This window comes from Rhodnius prolixus, unplaced genomic scaffold (genome assembly GCF_049639745.1).
Source record: "Rhodnius prolixus isolate KJV_2025 unplaced genomic scaffold, Rpr scaffold_6, whole genome shotgun sequence".
In the NCBI taxonomy this organism is placed as follows: Eukaryota; Metazoa; Arthropoda; class Insecta; order Hemiptera; family Reduviidae; genus Rhodnius; species Rhodnius prolixus.
Window position 1 is genome coordinate 36,722,483 of NW_027411634.1, and position 21,125 is coordinate 36,743,607.

Consider the following 21,125-nt stretch of genomic DNA (forward strand, 5'->3'; position numbering starts at 1 on the left):
GAAAAAAGTTGCCGAAAATGAGCAAAAACGGCATTTTCAGAAATTGTTGTTGTTCTTCTTCTTCTTCTTCTTGTTGTTGTTGTTACCTTTTTTGTAAACTACGTAGCGCCTAAACGCGAGAACCGATTTTCATGAATGAGGTGACATTCGATTCGGAATTTTATGTAGATGTGCCTTTTGGGGGTCTCGACGCTGTACACCGAATTAGAGAGGAGTTAGCCCCCTTTATGTAAGGCCCCCTTCAAAATTATTATTACTAATTACTCTGTAAATCTTAGCCCGATTTTGATAAAATTTGGTAGGATGATAGAGTTAGGGCTCCCCTACGTAACGTTAAAGCGGCGATCTGCTCTTACACTAGTTAAGGGGAAGTATAGCAATCGTTTCAAATTATCGACAAGTGAACTGATTTTCATGAATGAAGTGTCATTCGAATCGAAATTTTGTACAGATTTGCACTTTAAAAGTCTCGTCGCTACGCCTCATATGGAGGGGAGTTTGCCCCACCCAAGTAAGGCCGTTTCTAAAACTATTATTACCAATATTTCTATAACGCTTTGTCCGATTTTGATAAAATTTAGCACGAAGAAGTGATTAAAGCTCCTCTACATGGCTGTGAAGTGCCATCATGCTCTTACACCTACTAAGAGGAAGTACTGAAATCGTTAAAATTATCAATGGGTGAACCTATTTACATTAATGAATTGTCGTTCGATTCAAAATCTTTGCCTCTTTGCTTTTTAGGGAGAAGTACTGTAATCGCCCGTTTATTTTTCTTACTCCTCTTAAAAGGAAGGTCTGAAATCGCAGTTTAAATTTGCTTTTTACGTACAAATACCTTCCTATTTTATATAAAAAGGCTTTCTCAAAAAAATTGTTATTGAGGATGGTTTGGGGACCGCAACTATAATCATTCTTTAAAAAGATCTCTCCAGTGGTAGTTACGGTTCCTACTTAACACCTTATCAGGTTATAATGTTAGAATTGCTTATTCCAAATTTAAAAAAAACAGTAAAGCAGATATGTAACTTAGCAAAATAGACAAAAATGAAAATCTATCCAAAAGGTACAAAAATCTCCTTAACAAAAACTTACAGTTTAAAAAGTTAAGTATAAGGGTTGATTAAACGCCAAAAGGTACACAAATCAGCAAGTATCCAACATTTCATTCAAGCTTAGTTGATATAATTTAAGTAATTTTGCTGCATTAACTTTTCCTTCACATTTTTTAGAATTTATTAGATGTCACAGAACCTTATGCTGGCCATTTTCATCTACAAAAAATTTGTTCAAGTAGCACTGTAGATTGACTGTAATATCTATTAATCTATAATAATCAAACTATTAATTACAGGTTAAAAAGAAAACGTTATAAAAAATAAAAAAAATTACGAGGCTACAAAATTTAAAAACTTTTTAAAAAAAATGCTTACACCAACATACATCAATGATTTCGATTATTTTATTTTTAATAAAAATCGTCTGTTTAAGTTCATTCTTCGATTAAAGTAATTGTTATTTTATGTAGTAGTCAAACGTTTATAATAATAGGTAATAATTATCTGGCTTTATAGAAAATAATATAGTTTTCTTCAATCACACTCTCAATGTAGCTGTTCTTCTCACAATGTTATATATATGTTATGTAATATAAAATAAATAAGTATTGCATACTTTTAGGACAGCTAATTATTCCAGTATTTTACTGTAAGTAAAATTAAATTACAATAGAGAAATGAATAATTGTTGAATAATCTACTTGTTATTAACTGTGTGTTATTTGTTCTCACGAATATTTCGGTTAGACGAATTCAAGTCTGAAATATTGTTTTAAATCCTCCGTGATTCAAATTTAAACAGTAGCCGACTCTAACTTTGTCTTTTTCTACTTTAACATGCATGTATAAGATGTGACAACTTCAGAATAAAGGGCATATTAAAGATAAATCAGAAGAATAATAATTATTTGGAATAGAGTTAAAATAAAGTACCTATTTAAAAACGAAGATATAATATACATTTTATCATAATTATAACCAAATAATATTATGAACGAACAGGCCAGCATAAGGGTCTGTGACATCTAATAAATTCTAAAAAATGTGAAGGAAAAGTTAATGCAGCAAAATTACTTAAATTATATCAACTAAGCTTGAATGAAATGTTGGATACTTGCTGATTTGTGTACCTTTTGGCGTTTAATCAACCCTTATACTTAACTTTTTAAACTGTAAGTTTTTGTTAAGGAGATTAATATTTGAACTCATCACATGACTTATTTTTTTGTTTTTAATAATTTGTGATAATGTATCGAAGGCAAAAATAACACTGCGACATAACGGTACTTTTAGGCCCTTAGTCTTACTAAAAAGTATATAATGTTCGTATATGGTTCGAAATTAGTTAATTAGAAGAAGTACTGCCTTCGAGCAAATTTTCTATTTATCGACTTTTCTCGATCCACTAACAGACAGGAAGTGGGTGGGAGGCACCAACTTTCAAAAAAAGCTATCACTTTTCTTTGGATTAATGTTGACGGATTTTAAAAGGAAATGCTTCAGTAATGCCAGATTTTGACATATTTGTTATCTGAATAAACCCTACAGTGTACCGTGGTATTATACCCCTAAGCTTTGCAATATAGTAGAGTGGAGTAGAACGACAAATTTATTACTTGTACAGCTGTTTGTATTCAACCCTCGGTTCTCTTTACTACTTCCGCTTTGTCAGCTTCATCTACCATTTCCTGTAATGTGAATTTATCAAAATAGATAAATATCTTTCAGATTTTAAACTACAAATAATATTTTACTTTTTCTTAGTTTTAGTACCTACGTATATGTATATAGGTCTTCGTAAATCAGGACCAAGTCTGCTTACTAATTACTGCCATTCTCGCAATGCTCTAATGTATTGAGTATCGCCATAAAAGTTTATAAAAAAATCAGTTTTTAATTAAAAAAGAGGGAGATCCAACGGTGGCTAACGCTGTCCCCGACGGCGCTCCCCGCTGTTTCGGAGTCAGCAAACGCTGGATCTCATTCAAGTGAATTCGATTGTATGCTTTCTTTTTATCTTGGTGATCACGAGGCTATCAACGCTCCAGCATTTGGGGAAGATTCCAGTGAAGGACAGTTTAAGGCGGTAGGCTGCCTAAGTGCGGGTTATGAATGAAAATACGTTCAACAGGATTAGGCAAGATCAAGGAGAAATTGGCTTTTCATTACGATTCATCTGAATGTTAGAAATGTGCGTTGACGACGTTGATTAGAGGTTCATTTTGGAGTAAATCTCTTTAGTCGATGAAAGGAGTACTTTTTGCTTTCGTTGAACTAGAGAAAGTTCTTGAGAATGTGAAAGCGGGTTTGGTTGGATTGCAGAATTTCAGTTATGGAATAGGGGTTGGTCGTATGTCATCATAGGAATAAATTGAATTATTGGAATGGAGAGGAAGATCAGCGTTTTACAGGGTATGGAGTGAATATTCCCTTCAGAAACAGTGGATTATTAGGGAAGAAATAATAAAAATATATTTTGGGGTAGCTTGGAGTAAGCGATTTCTGAGGAAGGACATTTCAACCTCAAATTCAACCAGAATTCCTCAACCAAATGTTTCCACTTTTCTGATTGAATTTTCCTCTTATTTTTCTTGAATATTTGCTTGAAAATGGTTCAACGATTTTCTCGGAACTTATTTTACTCATTTTATTCATGTATCTCTATAATTTTTAAGAGGAAAATTTACCAAGAAAAGTCGATTGAGGGCACTTCCTATCTATGGTCCCATAACTTGTGTACTTTTAAGGGCAATTGAATGTGTTGAAATCAGTTAAAAGAAAATTCCTCAATTAGAAGTGCCTCTTTATGTAGTGGATTGTTCACTTTGTTGAAGGAAGCGTGACGTCACAGCTCCCCAAAAGCAATACAATTTCCCTCACTATTTCTAAAAAAATAAAAAAGAATTCTAACATACGATATGTCTGGTTAATTGACTAACTTTAATTAAAAACCGTTAGGGACTTTTTTTAAAGTAATCCCCTATTTTTTCAGGTGGTACTTGACATCCATCTACCAATTAGATGACCAAGACAGAGGCGGAAGCACATACTTTTTTTCCTAACAAATAAAAAATAGTAAAGTAAAGTAATCGCCTATTATTTCAGGCGGGGCTTAACGTCTAATTACCAATTAGGTGACGTGGACGGAGGCGACTAGCAAACACTACTGTAAATTTCTTTTATTAACCATTAAATAAAATCCAAGGCCTAAGACCGGGAGTCGAACCCAGTACCACAATGTATATTAGTAAATAAAAAATAGTACACGCTGGATTCAAACTGGAGATTTAAAAATCCCCGCTCATAATACCATAATCATTATACCATCATCCCCACTAAAGGGACTCATTGTAGCCAATCACAAAAACCATTCAGTACATCCGTACTTCCGGTACACTAGAATTTCTTCCAATACGGAATTTTGGGAGGCTGAAAATGTTAGTTTCCTTATATACCTTGTTTAGAATTCAGAGCATCTCGGTTATAAATATTGCCTTAAAAGAAGATGACTAAGAAAAACAGTTTCATTATAAAGAGCTGCGCCCTAATGGCGGAGAAATTCCCTAGTAAAACCCTCTCGCCAAGTCTGGAAACTTTATAGTAGGATTTGCCCTGTACTCCTTAATCCTGGAGAGAGAGAGAGAGATAATGATTGAATTCCGGTCTATGCCATATATTAAAACTGTCCGGAAGGACAGTTGTATAAGGGTTGATCATCAAAAACTGCACGAAAAAGCGTAACGTTGAAAAACACCCAACTTTGACAATTTTTTTCTCTTTTTCTATAAAAGATAAAATTCCCAAATTTTCTTTAAATTATAGGGCAAGTCCTCCTTTATAACTGTAATTTTTTTGTCAAGACCCAGATTTAATATATTAAGAGAAAAAAGTTACTGAAAATGAGCAAAAACGGCATTTTCAAAAATTGGTCTTGTTCTTGTTGTTGTTGTTGTTGTTGTTCTTCTTGTTGTTACCTTTTTTGTAAACAACGTAGCGCCTAAACGCGTGAACCGATTTTCATGAATAAGGTGTCATTCGTTTCGGAATTTTATGTAGATGTGCCTTTTGGGGGTCTCGACGCTGTACATCAAATGGGGGAGGAGTTAGCCCCATATATGTGAGGCCCCTTCTCAAAATTATTATTACTAATAACTCTGAAAATGTTAACCCGATTTTAATAAAATTTGGCAGGATGAAAGGTTTAGGGCACTCCTACGTAACATTTAAACGACGTTCTGCTCTTACCCTTATTAGGGGGAAGTATGGTAATCGTTTCAAATTATCGAAACGTGAACCGATTTTCATGAATAAAGTGTCATTCGAATCGAAATTTTGTACAGATTTGCACTTTAAAAGTCTCGTCGCTATGACTCATAAGGAGGGGAGTTTGCCCCACCCAAGTAAGGCCTTTTCTAATACTATTATTACCAATATTTCTATTACGCTTAGTTCGATTTGGATAAAATTTACCACGAAGAAGTGGTTAAAGCTCCTCTACGTGGCTGTGAAGTGCCACCATGCTCTTACACCTACTAAGAGGAAGTACTGCAATCGTTAAAATTATCAATGAGTGAACCGATTTACATCAATGAATTGTCGTTTGATTCAAAATCTTTGCCTTTTAGGGAGAAGTACTGTAATCGCAGTTTATTTTTCTTGCTCTTCTTAAAAGGAAGTACTGAAATCACAGTTTAATTTTGCTATTTACGTACAAATACCTTCCTATTTTATTCAAAACGCTTTCTCAAAAAAATTGTTATTGAGGATGGTTTGGGGACCGCAACTATAATCGTTATTAAAAAGATCTATCCAGTGGTAGTAACTCCGACTTAACACTTTTTCAGGTTATAATGATAGAATAGCTTATTCCAAATTTTAAAAAAATCTGTAAAGCAGATATGTAACTTTGCAAAACAGACAAAAAGGAAAATCTATCCAAAAAGTCCAAAAATCTCCTTAACAAAAACTTACAGTTTAAAATGTTAAGTATAAGGGTTGATTAAACGCCAAAAGGTACACAAATCAGCAAGTACCCAACATTTCATTAATACTTCATTAATATTTAAGTAATTTTACTGCATTAAATTTCATTTATTTTTTTGAATTTATTAGAGGTCACAGACCCTTATGCTGGCCAGTTCATTCATAATTTTTTTTTTTATTGATTTAAATCGCGTCAACATCTGAGGTTATTGGCGCCCGGAGTTTTTTTCAGTGCACTGCCGGCCTCCAGACAGTGTTCTCTCGTTACAGACAACACTGTCCATCACCGGCCAGTGAGCTGTAAGAAGCTCTTAGGAAGAGAAAATCTAAGGGTCAGCAGCTGGATTCGAACCCGGAACCTCCACGCGGAATCCAATACGCTAACCGCATAGCTAATCCCTTCCCTTAGTTCATTCATAATATTTTATTTTTTGTTATAATTATGATAAAATGTATATTATGTCTTCGTAATTAAATAGGTACTTTATTATAGCTTTATTCCAAATTATTCTTCTGATTTATCTTTATTAGGCCCTTTATTCTGAGTAGTCACATATACATGCATGTTAAACTAGAAAAAGACAAAGTTAGAGTCGGCTACTGTTTAAATTTGAATCACGGATTTAAAACAATATTTCAGTCTAGAATTCTTCTTACCGAAGTATTTGTGAGTACAAATAACGCATAGGTAATATCCAGTAAATTATTCAACAATAATTATTCATTTCTCAATTGTAATTTAATGTAGTCCCTCTAATTTTACTTATAGTAGGTAAAATACTGGTATAATTAGCTGTCATAAAAATATGCATATCTTATATTCCAAATATATAACACTGCGGTAAGAATACCTAGATTGAGAATTGAAGAAAACTATATTATTTGCGATAAAGCCAGATTAATTATTACCTATTATTAAAAACGCTTGACTACTAAATAAAGTAACAATTGCTTTAATCGAATTACGAACTTAAACCGAAGATTTTTATTTAAAAATAAAAATAAATAAATAAAAGGGATTAGCTATGAGGTTAGCATACTGGACTCCCACGCGGAGGTCCCGGGTTCGAATCCAGCTGCTGACTCTTAGATTTTCTCTTCCTAGGAGCTTCTTACAGCTCACTGTCCGGTGATGGACAGTGTTGTCTGTAACGAGAGAACACTGTCTGGAGGCCGGCAGTGCACTGGAAAAAGCTCCGGGCGCTAATAACCTCAGCTGTTGATGCGCCAAAAAAAAAAAAAAAAAATAAAAAAAAAAATAAATAAAATAAACAAAATCATTGATGAATGTTGGTGCAAGCATTTTTGAAAAAAGTTTTTGAATTTTTTAACCTCATATTTTTTTTTATAAAGTTTTTTTTTTTAACCTGTGATTAATAGTTTGTTGATTAGATATTACAGTCAATCTAAGAAATAGTGTTCTATTTGAACAAATATTTTGTAGACGAAAATGGCCAGCATAAGGGTCTGTGACCTCTAATAAATTCAAAAAAATAAATGAAATTTAATGCAGTAAAATTACTTAAATATTAATGAAGTATTAATGAAATGTTGGGTACTTGCTGATTTGTGTACCTTTTGGCGTTTAATCAACCCTTATACTTAACATTTTAAACTGTAAGTTTTTGTTAAGGAGATATATACATATAGCGTATACTGTTTCCTCTGATACTATGAGACAACCCTGTCAAAAGATGGTGCCCTCAATCACAGCAAACTCAGAATACGAACTGACTACCCAGAAATTTTGATCATCTATTGATACTTCATTGGGAACAGTCACAGCCATCATTTCACAACTTAGGGCTATCTTATGGAAGGATTATTAACAAAAAATAAGTGGATTATTGTTTTTCTTCTAAGGGTTGTGCCAATCAAATTTCTAGATTACCACTGCAATAATGATTCCCTGTATAAATAAATGTAGAATACGTTTCAACAATTCCGAGTTTGAAGCAAATCCAAAATGGTGGGAATAGGATTGATTTGGAAGGACATTTTTTTCTTCTAAAGGATCTGCTGTTTTCTAGAACAACCTTTGTCTCCTTTATTTATACGTTCAGATATTATTTTATGGAAATTACAGCACGAACTAAACCGAATGAAATAGAAATGAAATTAAAAGAAAATAAACCGGAGACCTTTATAAAATCGTAATCGGAATAGGGTTGGCAACACTTCCAAGGATAAAACTAACTTCCTTTTTTTTTTATTCGTGTACCCGATATATTTTTTAATTTATTCTCTAATGAACAAAGAGCTTTTTTTCTTTTTAAATTAATATTTTTTTTAAATTAAAGTTCTTAATTAAGGTGAAGAGTTGAATAATTTTTACCTTTTTTTTATCAAATTTATAAATAATGAGTTTCTGCCGGAAATAGAAAAGTTTTGAGGTCCCTTTAGATCGAAAAAAGAATGTGGCGTGACGACTACTTCATGTAACTGCAGTTCACGTGTATAACTTACAAAAAAGACTCTGGTGTTGAGAAGAAAAAGTATATAATATATTCTTTTATTTACCCGTTTTATTTAGTCGTTTTGAAAAATTAATAATATATAAGATATATTCTGAGATAATTCCGGTTCATGAATGAAATTATTAAACAACTTCCTGACGGAAATATTAAACGAGGTCGCTTAGATACGAGTATAACCTACTTAAAGTTGAGGAGGAAGTTTTAAATTAAACTCATAGAATTAATATTCCTTTTTAAACGTTACTTAAGCTAAGTTACGTTGACTTTATTATGGGTTCCATCGTTAATTACAGATCTGTACCGTTTTTATTTGTTTTTCTGGAAGTAAAATTTAATCTAAACCTTTGATATTTGAAATAAAATGTACCTAAGGATTCATTTCATCTACTAAGTAAACCAATTAAATTTGAAGTTAAAAATCAGGAATATTTTCTTGTTTAACGGAAATAGATTTTGTAAAATGGCCCCTGGGAATTTAACAAGTGCTTAATGGATTATTTATAGGTATCTTCCTCTACAGTATTTGATGTAATAGTTGAATGCAACACCACTATTTGCACAATCTATTAGAAGAACGGTTAAGGCAGAGTTCAAAATTGAAATGAATTCCTGACTGCTGCACCTCCACTCTCCATAGAACATCCCTAGAGGTCCATATTCCTTTAATCTGGAAGAGCCGTTACTTAGGAGTCCTTTTCAAGTGAGGCAAATCACTAATTGTTTCCATGGCCATGATGAGCCCGCGATATTCGCCGTGTTCTTTAGAAGTTTGATGATATAATATTGATCATTAACTCCAGCTACAGCCTATCCAGTTAAATTACGCTATGCCACTGGTCATGCCATCTCTAGAGTCCAGTTTTTAGAAAGCTTTCTTCAGAATACCCAAGGAAGATATGGGAAGGGTAGCGTAGGGAATGGAAAATGGTTGATTTGGTTCTGGACTATCGGGAATCGCAGTGTCAGAAAATCATGATGGTGGTCCCATGATTTGGTTTGGTCTAATCTAGAATTAGATTTTGTAGGTTATATATTGATCAAATCTAATCAAAACGATGTTTCCGATCGATCTAGTCTGTAACTTGCAAGCTATAGGAAGATTTATGAGTTGCGTGTTTTCTTCTTATTTTCAACAACGCCATCGCAGAAATTATATTATTCTGGCTCTCTCGATCATTTATTATGATCGCCAAAACAACTTAGAAAGCGGTGGTTATTGTAAACAAATAAATAAGCTCGAAGCAACACAGCATTCCAACTAGAAATAGCAAAATTTATTCCGATTCATAAATATTATTGTAAAACTTTATCATTTTACAGTCGGTAGAACATCGGCTATTTTCGCCTGTCAGAGTTCTTTACCATCATTTATGCTCTTCTAGTACTTCATGAAGTGAACCCAGCTGACAATGGGTCTCTTTTATCTTTTATCTATATTTAAATATACGTGAGGTTTACTTCATTCTTATCGCTTTACTTGTTACTTTCATTCATGGCTTGAAAGAGGAAGTATTGTCATGGTGGTAAACTTCCCTAAATAGCGTTCAAACAGGAAATACAGAGTTTTACAGGTCCTGAAAAGAAAAATAGTTTGATTGAACATTCTCAATTATTAAAATTGTATCTTTCATTTGTGTCAGATGAAGCTCGGCATCATTCCTGGTTGTGAAACAACTCACCAAGGAAATCTAGGGAGTTCTAGGAGGAGAAGTTAGAGCTAAGAACTGGGATACTACTCTTTTTCCATCGCTTTCCCTAAATGTTCTGAAGGTAGCTTCCCAACAGAATTCTAGGCAGGAAAAATTCTGGTAACTACCCAGACACTTCAAGAATTTAGGTTTCTCCTCTTATGCTACGCTAAAAAGGCTTCCCTGTTCTTTTAAGAGTGGCTCCGTTAGATGAAAGAGAACCAAGTTCTTCAGGGAAATTCTAGAAAGAGAGGGGAGCTGGTAGTTGTATAATCTCCTTGGTGATCTCATGCACCTCTTCCCTGTAAAGCTCTTTCCAGATTACATTCCAAAATTGAACCCAGATTGATAGGTTGGGAGTTTTTCAAGGAGGTTATTAAATCTCTCCTGCAGTTTTATTGCTTCATTCAACCTCAGACCTTTTATCGGGACTTTTCAATTAAGTATTAAAGCAGTCTTTCATTTTTAAGTTCCTAGCGTCTGACAAAGAATTTTCTATTGTCTGTTAGAATCCACCAGTCTTGTTTTAACTTACTGAATGGAATTTTTCAAGATTTTCTTGAAAATAGCTTAAACTATTTTCATTAAACTTTTGTACTCATGGTAGTCCTTAATGTTTAATTGGAAATTTTGCAAAGAAAATCCAATTAAAGGCTCTTTCTAGTAGAAAGAGGGATTAAATAATACCACTCCAATTAAATGCACGGCCCCCATTCACTTTAACATTAAAGGAGGTTAAAGAGGTGGCTGCAAATCAGAGTTGGAAGGAAATTCAACAAAACGGAAGGGCTGCTGATGCTTTTTTTTCCACGTATTTAAGATTTCCTTTAAAACATCTGGAAGGACTCGCTTTAAAACCTACTCAGACGTTATAACATTTTATTAGTAACATTTATCAAGCGAAATTCGAAGCACAATTCTGAGATTTTTTCTAAGTTGCCTCCTACGATTTTTATAAACTTTGTATAATTACGTTCATTGCAGATCAATAAATTTATTTTACAGTAGAACCTCGATTAACCGGCTATACCCACCCCGGAAAACTGAAATCCTGGTTAAACCGAATACACAGTATTACATTTGTACCTATGAATGTACATATGTATATAAGTATGTATGTATTATACGAGTTAATAATGGTCGTTTCGTCCCAGAGATCAACTCCTTATCTTAGACGGCAATCCTTTTTTTTTTTATTTTTTACATACATACATACATAATGACCCTTCAAGAAAATCAGGTACAAAAGAGTTGCTTACCACGCCTACCAATTATGTTACATCGGAAGACTGTAAAAGTTTTCCTGCCGCCACCGAAAATTAACTTTTGTTTCGGCGCCGATCTGAGGTGTTCTTATGATGGCTCAACATGTGACCGGTTAATCCGAGGGCCAGTTAATCGAGGTTGTACTGTATTAAATTTTTATCCAAGGTAATTCTTTTTAGTGCATCCTGAGGAAAAGTTTAGGTTGCCTTAAAGGACAATTTCGATGTAATTCAGTGAGAATCAAATGTGTTTCAAGACTCAGAATTGAAAAAAAATAAAAAAATTCTTTTGAAGTTAGGACCTCGAGAATTGAAGTAGTCGTGTTGGTGTAGCAATATATTTTAGGGTTGTATATTATTACCATTAAAATTATAGCGTAGAAATTATAAAATTCAATTCATTTAAATATATGTAGTCCCCACTAGGGACTCTGCGGCTCCTCTAGAGCGGGTTGCATGCTTTATTATACGTTACCATTTGCCGGGGTTCACATCAGTAGTTTTTTGCTTTTTTTCCTATTTGTTCGTGTGTATTCATTAAAAAGTGGAACTCTATACAGTCATGTACGCATGCGTGTCTCCTACAGTCATATTTTATACACGCTGCATTTTCCTGGCCTTTTTCCATTTTATATTTTTAACATCTCCAGCCCAAACTCTTGTTTCTGGGTTTTTTCTAATTAATAAATGCCCACAAATATAAATTTAAAGCAAAAAAAGAACAAAAAAATTGTTCCTAATAGAGTTGAATTACTAATTTCAGTTTTTATTCTCTCTTTGTTGCCCACAGATTATGCAGGCTCCATAATATAGTAAAAAGAAGTTTCAAATTTTAAATCCCAGATCCAGCGACATATCCCAACATTTCGAGCCAAGGTATACCAGTTATATTGTCATACTTTTTTCACTTACGAAGATTTTAACTCCTCATTTCAAAGAAATAGTTACACCATAATGGATTTGATGTGTTTTAATAAATCGGTATTTTTTTACCTACATGCCCTAATAAAACTATCAACAACGTGGAAACATTAAATTAGAAAAGCTGCCCGAATGCCACATAATAAATCGGTATTTTTTTACCTACATGCCCTAATAAAACTATCAACAACGTGGAAACATTAAATTAGAAAAGCTGCCCGAATGCCACATAATAAATCGGTATTTTTTTACCTACATGCCCTAATAAAACTATCAACAACGTGGAAACATTAAATTAGAAAAGCTGCCCGAATGCCACATAATAAATCGGTATTTTTTTACCTACATGCCCTAATAAAACTATCAACAACGTGGAAACATTAAATTAGAAAAGCTGCCCGAATGCCACATAATAAATCGGTATTTTTTTACCTACATGCCCTAATAAAACTATCAACAACGTGGAAACATTAAATTAGAAAAGCTGCCCGAATGCCACATAATAAATCCTCTTTACGATCAGTATAAGAGAAAATGAAAAGCAAGATTTCCTCTCAGAGACCGGAAAGGGGCTAACAAATTACAGAGGAAGTTTGGAATTTTTCCCACCATCACTTCCCGTGCTGTCATTACGGTTCACCTCCACATTGGAATTTAGCTGCGAACGAACAGACAGATTTTTTTTTTTTTTTTCCTGTGTACGTAGCATCACTTCCTTCACAATTTTTCAAGCTCCAATTTTCCAGCTTACCATGATTAAATCTAGAAAGTTACCTCGATGATTTGGATCGATAATCAATCAATGGATTTATATTATAGTTGATTACTTCCGCTAATCACTTAGTATCTATAGCTATTATGATTTTTATTTTCGATTGTAAGTTATGACCGGAAATACAAGTTTTTAACTTCATTAAATACGAAAAAGTGTTATTTTACAAATTTTTCTAGGTGCACCGAGGGCGTATAAATAAATTGTAGAAAGATCAGATTTGACAATTTACTTAGTTGTAACCAGATGACGCGACAATAAGATATTTTTTCTAAATTGGTAAACCTGAAGTTGACCTGAAGCACAATTTGAAGAAAATCGGTGTACCATATGCTCCGGAAGTCTAATTTTTGGAAATGTACTAATTGCGAAAGATCTACATCTTATATTAAAACATTTTCACTAAAAAATTCAATTTTCTCAACTTTAAATTAAGTAAATGCAAAAAGCAGACTTATTCAAATTTGATCTATTCAAATCTCGATTGCAAAATTACCGGGGAAAAAAAGAAAAGATAAAATAAACCACTGAAGATGAATTGAAATCAGATACTTGTATGGAGAATGAATAACATCAAGCAGGCTATGGCGATTAGATTCTTTTTGTGGAATCTCCTACCATTCGACTCCAAAATATCAATTTTATTCCAATTATACTGGGGTTACTCAAACGTATATTTGAATGCATATAAAAGTAAATATTTGATTGAAAGAAAAACAAATATTCTTCTCTATTTTATTGGAAACATTGAAGCAAATTAAAAATATAATTTGAAACAAATCACTCAAATGCTTTTGCTTTTATATGAAATATAAACTTTTCCAATTTAAATACAAAATTTAATCTCTCAAATACATTTTCAAATAAATAGCTTAAAGGAAACAGAAAAAAAAATCACTCAACTATTTCGTTGTAATTTTGGACATTAACTAATTTTCTTTGAACAATTCAATAATGATTTTCTCTAATTCCTGGGTAAGATTAAGCAAGCATTAGGATTGTTTAAAATGCTCCCAAATATGGAGGTTTTGCTGGGAACATGTGTTTTGGGGGATTGCTTCCGTTTCGACGTAAATTGTTTGTAATTATTTTGGCCGGAAATTGGTAAATGCGAGGTAGGTGGATATCGTTTGTCACTTTTTTCTGATTTCTGAAAATTAACTTTGACGATTTTCTTTAATTTTTGCTCCAGTATTCAATGGATTTTCTACAATCGGCATGACTCTAATGGTCTAATGTAACACATTTAGTACCATCATAAGCTTTAAACAGTTGCTGTTTATTGATTAACTATAAAAGTCCTGTAAAAATATGAAATATAACTTATATAACAATAGAAAATTGGTGTTTCTTATTGGTGATGAAGATTGTGGTTTTATATGATCAGACGTACAATTTATTAGCCAATAAATAACCAATCTAACCAACTGGGTCTGATAGTTTTTTTTTTTTTTATTGTAAGTAGTTTTCTGATTTCAAGTCGCATAAATCAAGTATATGTGACTTAGAATTTCATATGGCCAAACAAGTAGAATAACTTTCAGATAAGTTATTATCAGTTATTTTCTTTTCTTTTTTTTTTGAAAAAAAAGTAATTTCTTAGGTAAGAAAAACACATTTCCCAAGACGAAACATTTTCACACAAACTTTTCTGAAGTTAATTTCTTTCTAGAGAATTTTCTGTGTAACTTCCCTTTAATAATTGTAAGGATTCTATCTAGAAAGGGCAGACAGCCTGTTACACACTGACAGACCTACCACTCCATCTCGCATACTGCGTGAGAAAGAGAAACGATCCTTGCAGGAAAGAGAGCGAGAGAGAGAGAGAGAGAGAGATAAAGAATCTTTTGGAAAAAGTTCTTTTTTCCAGAAAGTTTTGTGAGAAAACTAAATTAAGTTTTCCTTTCCAAGTGCTTAATGTCAACCAACTTTTTCTTTTTCTTGGGTTTTATACTATTATACAATTTTTTATTTAATTTCTTTTCGACATTGTATAGATTTAGAGTTTATAAAGTTTTATTGCGTGATTTAGAATTTAAGAGTATAATACAAAGATTCAATTTGATTTCATCTCGTTTCCATAACTTTACCATCTTTAATATGAATGCTAAAGATTGGTTCGAAATTTAAGGGTTAGAGTTGAACTTTAATTTATATATAGATGCAGGAATATATGGTTCCATCCGGTAATGTCACCCGTTTGGCAGTTAAGGCGACAGGGCGTGCTACTGCCACTCTGGTTAGCCGATGTCAAGCATTCATATGGGTCTGAACTTTGTGGACAGTAAAAGTCGATTGTTTCCTGTCAAATTTGAAAATCTGCCAACCCATAGTAAATTATCTAGCTGACTAGAAAGAGGAAAGTTAGGTTATTAAAATTTCCCGACTCTATCGATAAATATTTCTTATGAAAAACTGAATTAACCAAAAAAGTTGAATAAAGTTCTTAGAACAAGTAAAACTTCGCCATAAAACCTCTTAAACAATTGAAGAACTTCGCTTTGTTAGTTATTACCACCCTTCTCACCCACAACGCTCGAATAGGAAGGAAGAAAGAAATTTTCTGTAGCACTCTGTTACTTATTAGAAACAAAAAGAAAATTTAGAAAGCATAAAAGAAACTAAAAAAACGTTGAAAATGGTTACGTTAATATTTTATTTTTAGGGAAGAGAAGAGGGTGAGGAGTTACAAAGTTCCTTTCTCCTTTGAACAGCCACAAACTAAGAACTTATTAAGACTTTGCTCCTTTTATTCCTCAGCTAGAAAAGGAAGAGTCTTAGGTGGGTGGGGCAGTGTATATTTTCTGGTAAGGGGATGTACTAAGTAATACCTCCATACATACTGGAAGTTACAGGAGTAACAGAAAGTTTCTCAGACTTAAGATAATGTAACAGCACAAATGATAACGATTATCATTGTAGGGGAAGTACATTATGTAGGTTTGACAGAATTAGGGACTTCAAAAAGTGGTTGTGAAAGGTTTAAGTCAGCTAGGCTCAGAACAATTAGCAGCTGTCTAAGAATCCGCGCATATAAGGACGTCCAAAAACTGTCCTAGCTTTCACACATTCACTCTACTCGCAGTATTTATGACGTCATTCTACTCGTGATTCTTTTAGAAATAGTTTACCCCAGATAGTTATTGTAACTTCCGCTTGTGGCTAAATTAGTGTTGTAATGTTCAGCTTTCCATAGTCAAATATAAATATTCCTCTCGTGCCTGTAAATAAAAAAAAACTTCTTTTCGTGGCTGTACTTATAAAAACGCCTCAACCTCATTTACAGCATAATAGCACAATTACATCCACGCGAGATCTGTAACTTTTATTTTAATAATTCTTGATAATGGATGCGTCAGAACCTTGGAAATTGGGATAAGAAAAACTTGTTAATGTTCGCATCGGGATTTTTCGTTTTCAATGAAACTTGAAAAACATATATTTCCTGTGAAAAGCTTCAAACGATATCTTTACTTCCTTTAACTGGATCAGAAAAGTATTTTGACCATGAAAATTTTCAATTTTGAGTTCTAAAATATTGTTTTGAGTTCACCAGTGTCTGGAAAAATGAGTGTTCACATCAGATTTTTCCCATTCTCTGAATGAATGAATAGAAAACCTTTCTGCAGAGAGAAAATCTTTCTAAAGGCGGCTAAAACGGAAAACCTTGTTATACAACCAATTTGCCTTTGACATGGAAAAATCACCAACAAATTGGCACAATGGAAACGCTTCCTTTTGGGTTTCACCTAAAAAAAAAAAATGAAGCGAGAAAATTTCCAATTTTTCTTTTAAATTATTTTAAAATATATTTCTAATATCAAAGCAAGGTTAGTCACAGTCAGAGAAATTTTAGTGAATTTCAATTTGATATTTAATTTATGTTCGTGTTAAGATTTTCAAATTAAATTCAGTCAAACGGAAGTTTACTGTCAGTTAACTTGATTTCAACAATTTTTTTTGAAGTTTCAAGTATGCCCTCATAAACCGGATTAATATTAATTCCAAATCTGAAGAAAGAAGAAATTAAATAATGGCTGATTTGCTTGCTCAAGAGGCCAATAACAAAGGAAAAAAAAAAAAAACAAAGGAAAATCTGAAGAAAAACCGTCTGCCCGAAAGTGCCACTTTGTCGATTTGTTCACTTTTAGAATTCTACAAAAAATACTCGCAACAAACAGACGACTGATAATAATCCATAAGAGAGAATGCGCAGGTTGGTTGAAAGCTAGAAAGTTCACGACTGCACAGTTGACAGCCGACCGCTACATACGCAATGGGTCACGAAGTCACCAACTTCAGGTCACTTCAGGCGTTGGGAAATATTAGTAAGAAGAGTTGAGTTTGAGAGGATTTGGATTAAATGATTCCTGTGCGATATAGTTGGCAGTGGAATTTTGGGTAACCTATTCTAATGGCAGGGATTAAAGGAATTTTTAATGTCATTTTGTGTATTGCAGTTTGGAATATAGAAGGGAGCATTAAGACTAAGTTACGTAGGGTTTTGGATTGAAGGGATAAAGGTTCGAATGGTTCCGTATAGTGAGAAATACAGCTGTCTTTTGTGAACGTATGTAATTTCAGCTCCAAAACAGCTCGTTAAGTCAGTTCGTTTAGGGACTCCTGGTTAGTCGTGTGTGCGAGATGAAATCCGAGATAACAAACTTTTACGTACTGGAAAGATGATTTTGGTTAAAACGTGAGTAAAAATATGATCGGATTTCTGCCGATTAATCTTTCATTCTCCACTTACAAAGCCAGTATTTGAGGATATATTGAGATGGGAATGAAGATGGCGAATTGCCATGATAGGATCATGTTAGGGGATAAGATGATCATATTGTCGGCAAAGTTAAAGGTTCCAGGATAAAAATTTCAGGAGAAGTAAAACAAGGTTATTTTTTTTTTTTACCGGAATGGATAGGAAATGCGACAGAAAAGGAAATACCTCGCTACAACTATAAAATACGGTAACTATTTTTTACGAACGAATAAAGTTTAAATTTATGTGCACTGGAGAAATACTATTGGATTACCTGGAAGAGAGAGAGAGAGAGAGAGAGAGAGAGAAACAAGGAAGCCAGTTTGATACATACTTGACAAACTGGTCACCACCTGATTGCATCTCATATGGACCTATCGTACATGGATTCTGCGCTACCACATGGATTTAGGTTGTAAACAATTAACAAGAGAGAGAGAGAAAACAAATCTGTCTTCTCTAGGGTGGCCATTGATGTAGTTTTGATGGACAGGGATTACACTTTTGGCCCTTTATATCCGGTTATTGACTGTTGAATTCAATCAGAAACATCCAGTGGGATGTTCGGAGTTTTAATTTTAATTGGCGGTTTTTTTCAATCTTTGCCCACTTATTGGCTGATAACTGACAGGTGTTGTGGTTTTTTTTTCAATTAAAATCCAAAAATAATCTTTTGCGCATTTTAAATTCAAGCAAGGGAATTTTATAAAACCGCCATTTTATAAATTGCTACACAAATTGGCGTTAAGACTCAAATGAAATCTAATCTTTGAGGTTTTGGCCATTTTAGGTTTTTCACCTAGAGCTATGTACAAACCACGTACTTGTAAAAGAACACATTCTTTTCGCTCTCTTAAGACTTCAAAACCTGCCTTCTCTGAGAAAACTTGCTGCCAAAAATTATTAAAAGTAAAAATACCTCTTTACAAAGTTACATTTGGAAAATTTTAGTAAAGATTCATGATAAAATAGAAGAGATTTTTAACCCAGTTAACAGTACGCCATTATTAAAAGCTAATTCTAACATTATTTAACATTCTAAATGACAAGTTAGCTTTATATAATCAAGCTAAACTTACTAGATCAATAGACAAAGTTCTCCCTCTCTCTCTTTTACAGTCAATCTCCCTCTCCTTCACTATGAAATATGCAATATGTATTTATCAAAGTTAAACCTTTAATCCTTCGGTCCCTGTTTTACCTGCTCAAGTATTTACGACTTTAGGGACTCAAGTCTTTCTGTGTTAATAAATAATAAGGTATCCTGTGAAGTTTATTTAAAGACTTGTAAATAGAATTCTGACTGACATTTATTATCAAGTCTGTGTTTTTGGCATATGGTTTAATTTAATATATATTTCGCCGGAAGTGAGAGGAATTATTGCGATCGTGAGTGAAGTTAACTCAAAGAAATGAGAAGGAATAAATCGATCATTTATAAAACCATTTGCTGATCAAAAATCCTATACGGAGTAGAGACCTGGATCCTGGCTGCGTAAACTGAGCTCCATCTAAATTGTTCGGAGAGTTCGGTCTAATGGAAAAAGTAGGGTTCACCGTGCAAGAACGTTTTGTTTTAAGAGCTAAGAGGTTTCTAGGCTCCTAATAGAGAGTCACGAGAGATCATGGAATGAGACGGTTATAAAAAGGACATCTTAAAAGCGAAAACCTCCTTGGTCGATCACATGCTTTAGTAAATTGGACAATGTGAAGAAGAATCTGTAGTGTGGATAGTAGTGTGACAGTAGAAGAAGAAGGCGTCGACCGCTAAGAGTGGGAGATCCAAGACCCTGCATGAAAAGCTCAGCACCACAGAAAGAAAATTTAAAATTTTCCGAAATGTTGAGTTTTGCCGGAAATAATAGATGTTTTAAAGAGTAGACAGTACTAAAGCTGTGCATAGTGTATGTGTCAAAACAGAAATGTCGTAGAAAACTACAATTTGTTACTTTGTTTCGATTCTTTTGGCACATTTAACAGTTTTTGGCGAATCTTGGTGAACCGGAAGTTGTTTGCGTACTGGATTCCCCTGGCGGAAATAGCAGATTCAAATCTAGTTACTGGGCCCTTGGATTTTCTCTTTCCTACAGCTCACGGCGATGAATATTGCTGTCTGTAACGATGGAACTCTCCGACCGGAGATCGGCTGTAACCTGGAAAAACCTCCGGGCGTCAATAACCTCAAATGTTGACGCTCCATAAAAAGGTGTATGTGAAGATCTGGAGTATGATCATTTCAGTTTTTTATTCTTGGTTTTGTTACTTGGTACCTGTTGAGCCGTTGCTTGAAAACTGATGAGAAAGAGTAGTTCAGCTTTCAAGAAACTGTACTCTTACAATTCTCTTGAGATCGCTAATTACTGTAAGTTTAAAATGAGTGATGTGGACGTCACATGTTCCCGAGATAAGAGAAAATTTAAAAAAAATTCACTTACATCAATCAACCTTAATGTCTTTAATTTTCTTCCTTAAACTGTGAAGCAATCCAAGTGATGAAAAGAGTATCAAGCGGCCAATAACTTCTGCCGCTTGGAAAATCTTTAACTTTTGGGCATCTCGCCAACAGAGTGAAAGCTGCAATACTCCACCCTCTCTTTTCTTCTCTTTTCCTGTCTGAAGCGCCCTTCTCCCTTGGTCGGGCAATAAAGATATGTCAACCAGACTTTGCTAGTTGTTCATCTTGTTGTTGCGGTTCACATTAGAGATTTATTTGGTGCCCAACAAAGGTTATTTGATTTATTTTAGTGATGTATTTTTTTTTTTTTTTTTTGCTTTTACTTACTCCTGAGTATGGAGGCGAAGATCTTGAACTGAGTGTGGAAATATACAAGGATCCAGTAGTGGGAGATCTGGCGGCTGTTCAGAAAACAGCCCTTGGAATCTGTCAGGCTGGAATGAAGTTAATTCAGGCCAACGTGTCTCTTAAAGTCCATTTCCCTCTTAGCCTGTTGCTGGGCAACAAGGCAAATGACACATTTTTATTTTGCATGGAAAATGTGCAGGTCGAATGGCCATGCCTACTTGATCTGAACCTTATAACTAACTTTTCATTGAGTACGACAGACTTAGAAATCATCTCCTACTAAGCCCTCCAGAGGATAGATCCACTTCCTGCGCAGACCGTGACAGAAAAACAAGAAAAGGAAACAGTGTCTTCTGCCCTGTCTTGATTACAATCGTCGCTTTGCGATCACTTGAA

At 33.9% G+C, this 21,125-nt stretch overlaps 1 protein-coding gene and 1 long non-coding RNA gene across 8 annotated transcripts in view; one reads left to right on the forward strand and one right to left on the reverse strand.

Annotated features, from left to right (window-relative positions):
* LOC141461085 (uncharacterized) overlaps positions 1 to 21,125 on the forward strand; it is a 159,139-nt gene that overhangs the window by 45,070 nt on the left and 92,944 nt on the right. The window lies entirely within an intron of this gene.
* LOC141460889 (uncharacterized) lies at positions 13,886 to 21,056 on the reverse strand. Its single transcript, XR_012462413.1, has 2 exons — positions 20,362 to 21,056; positions 13,886 to 16,913 (listed from the first exon to the last, which is right to left on the reverse strand). It is a non-coding gene; the product is annotated as an uncharacterized lncRNA (long non-coding RNA).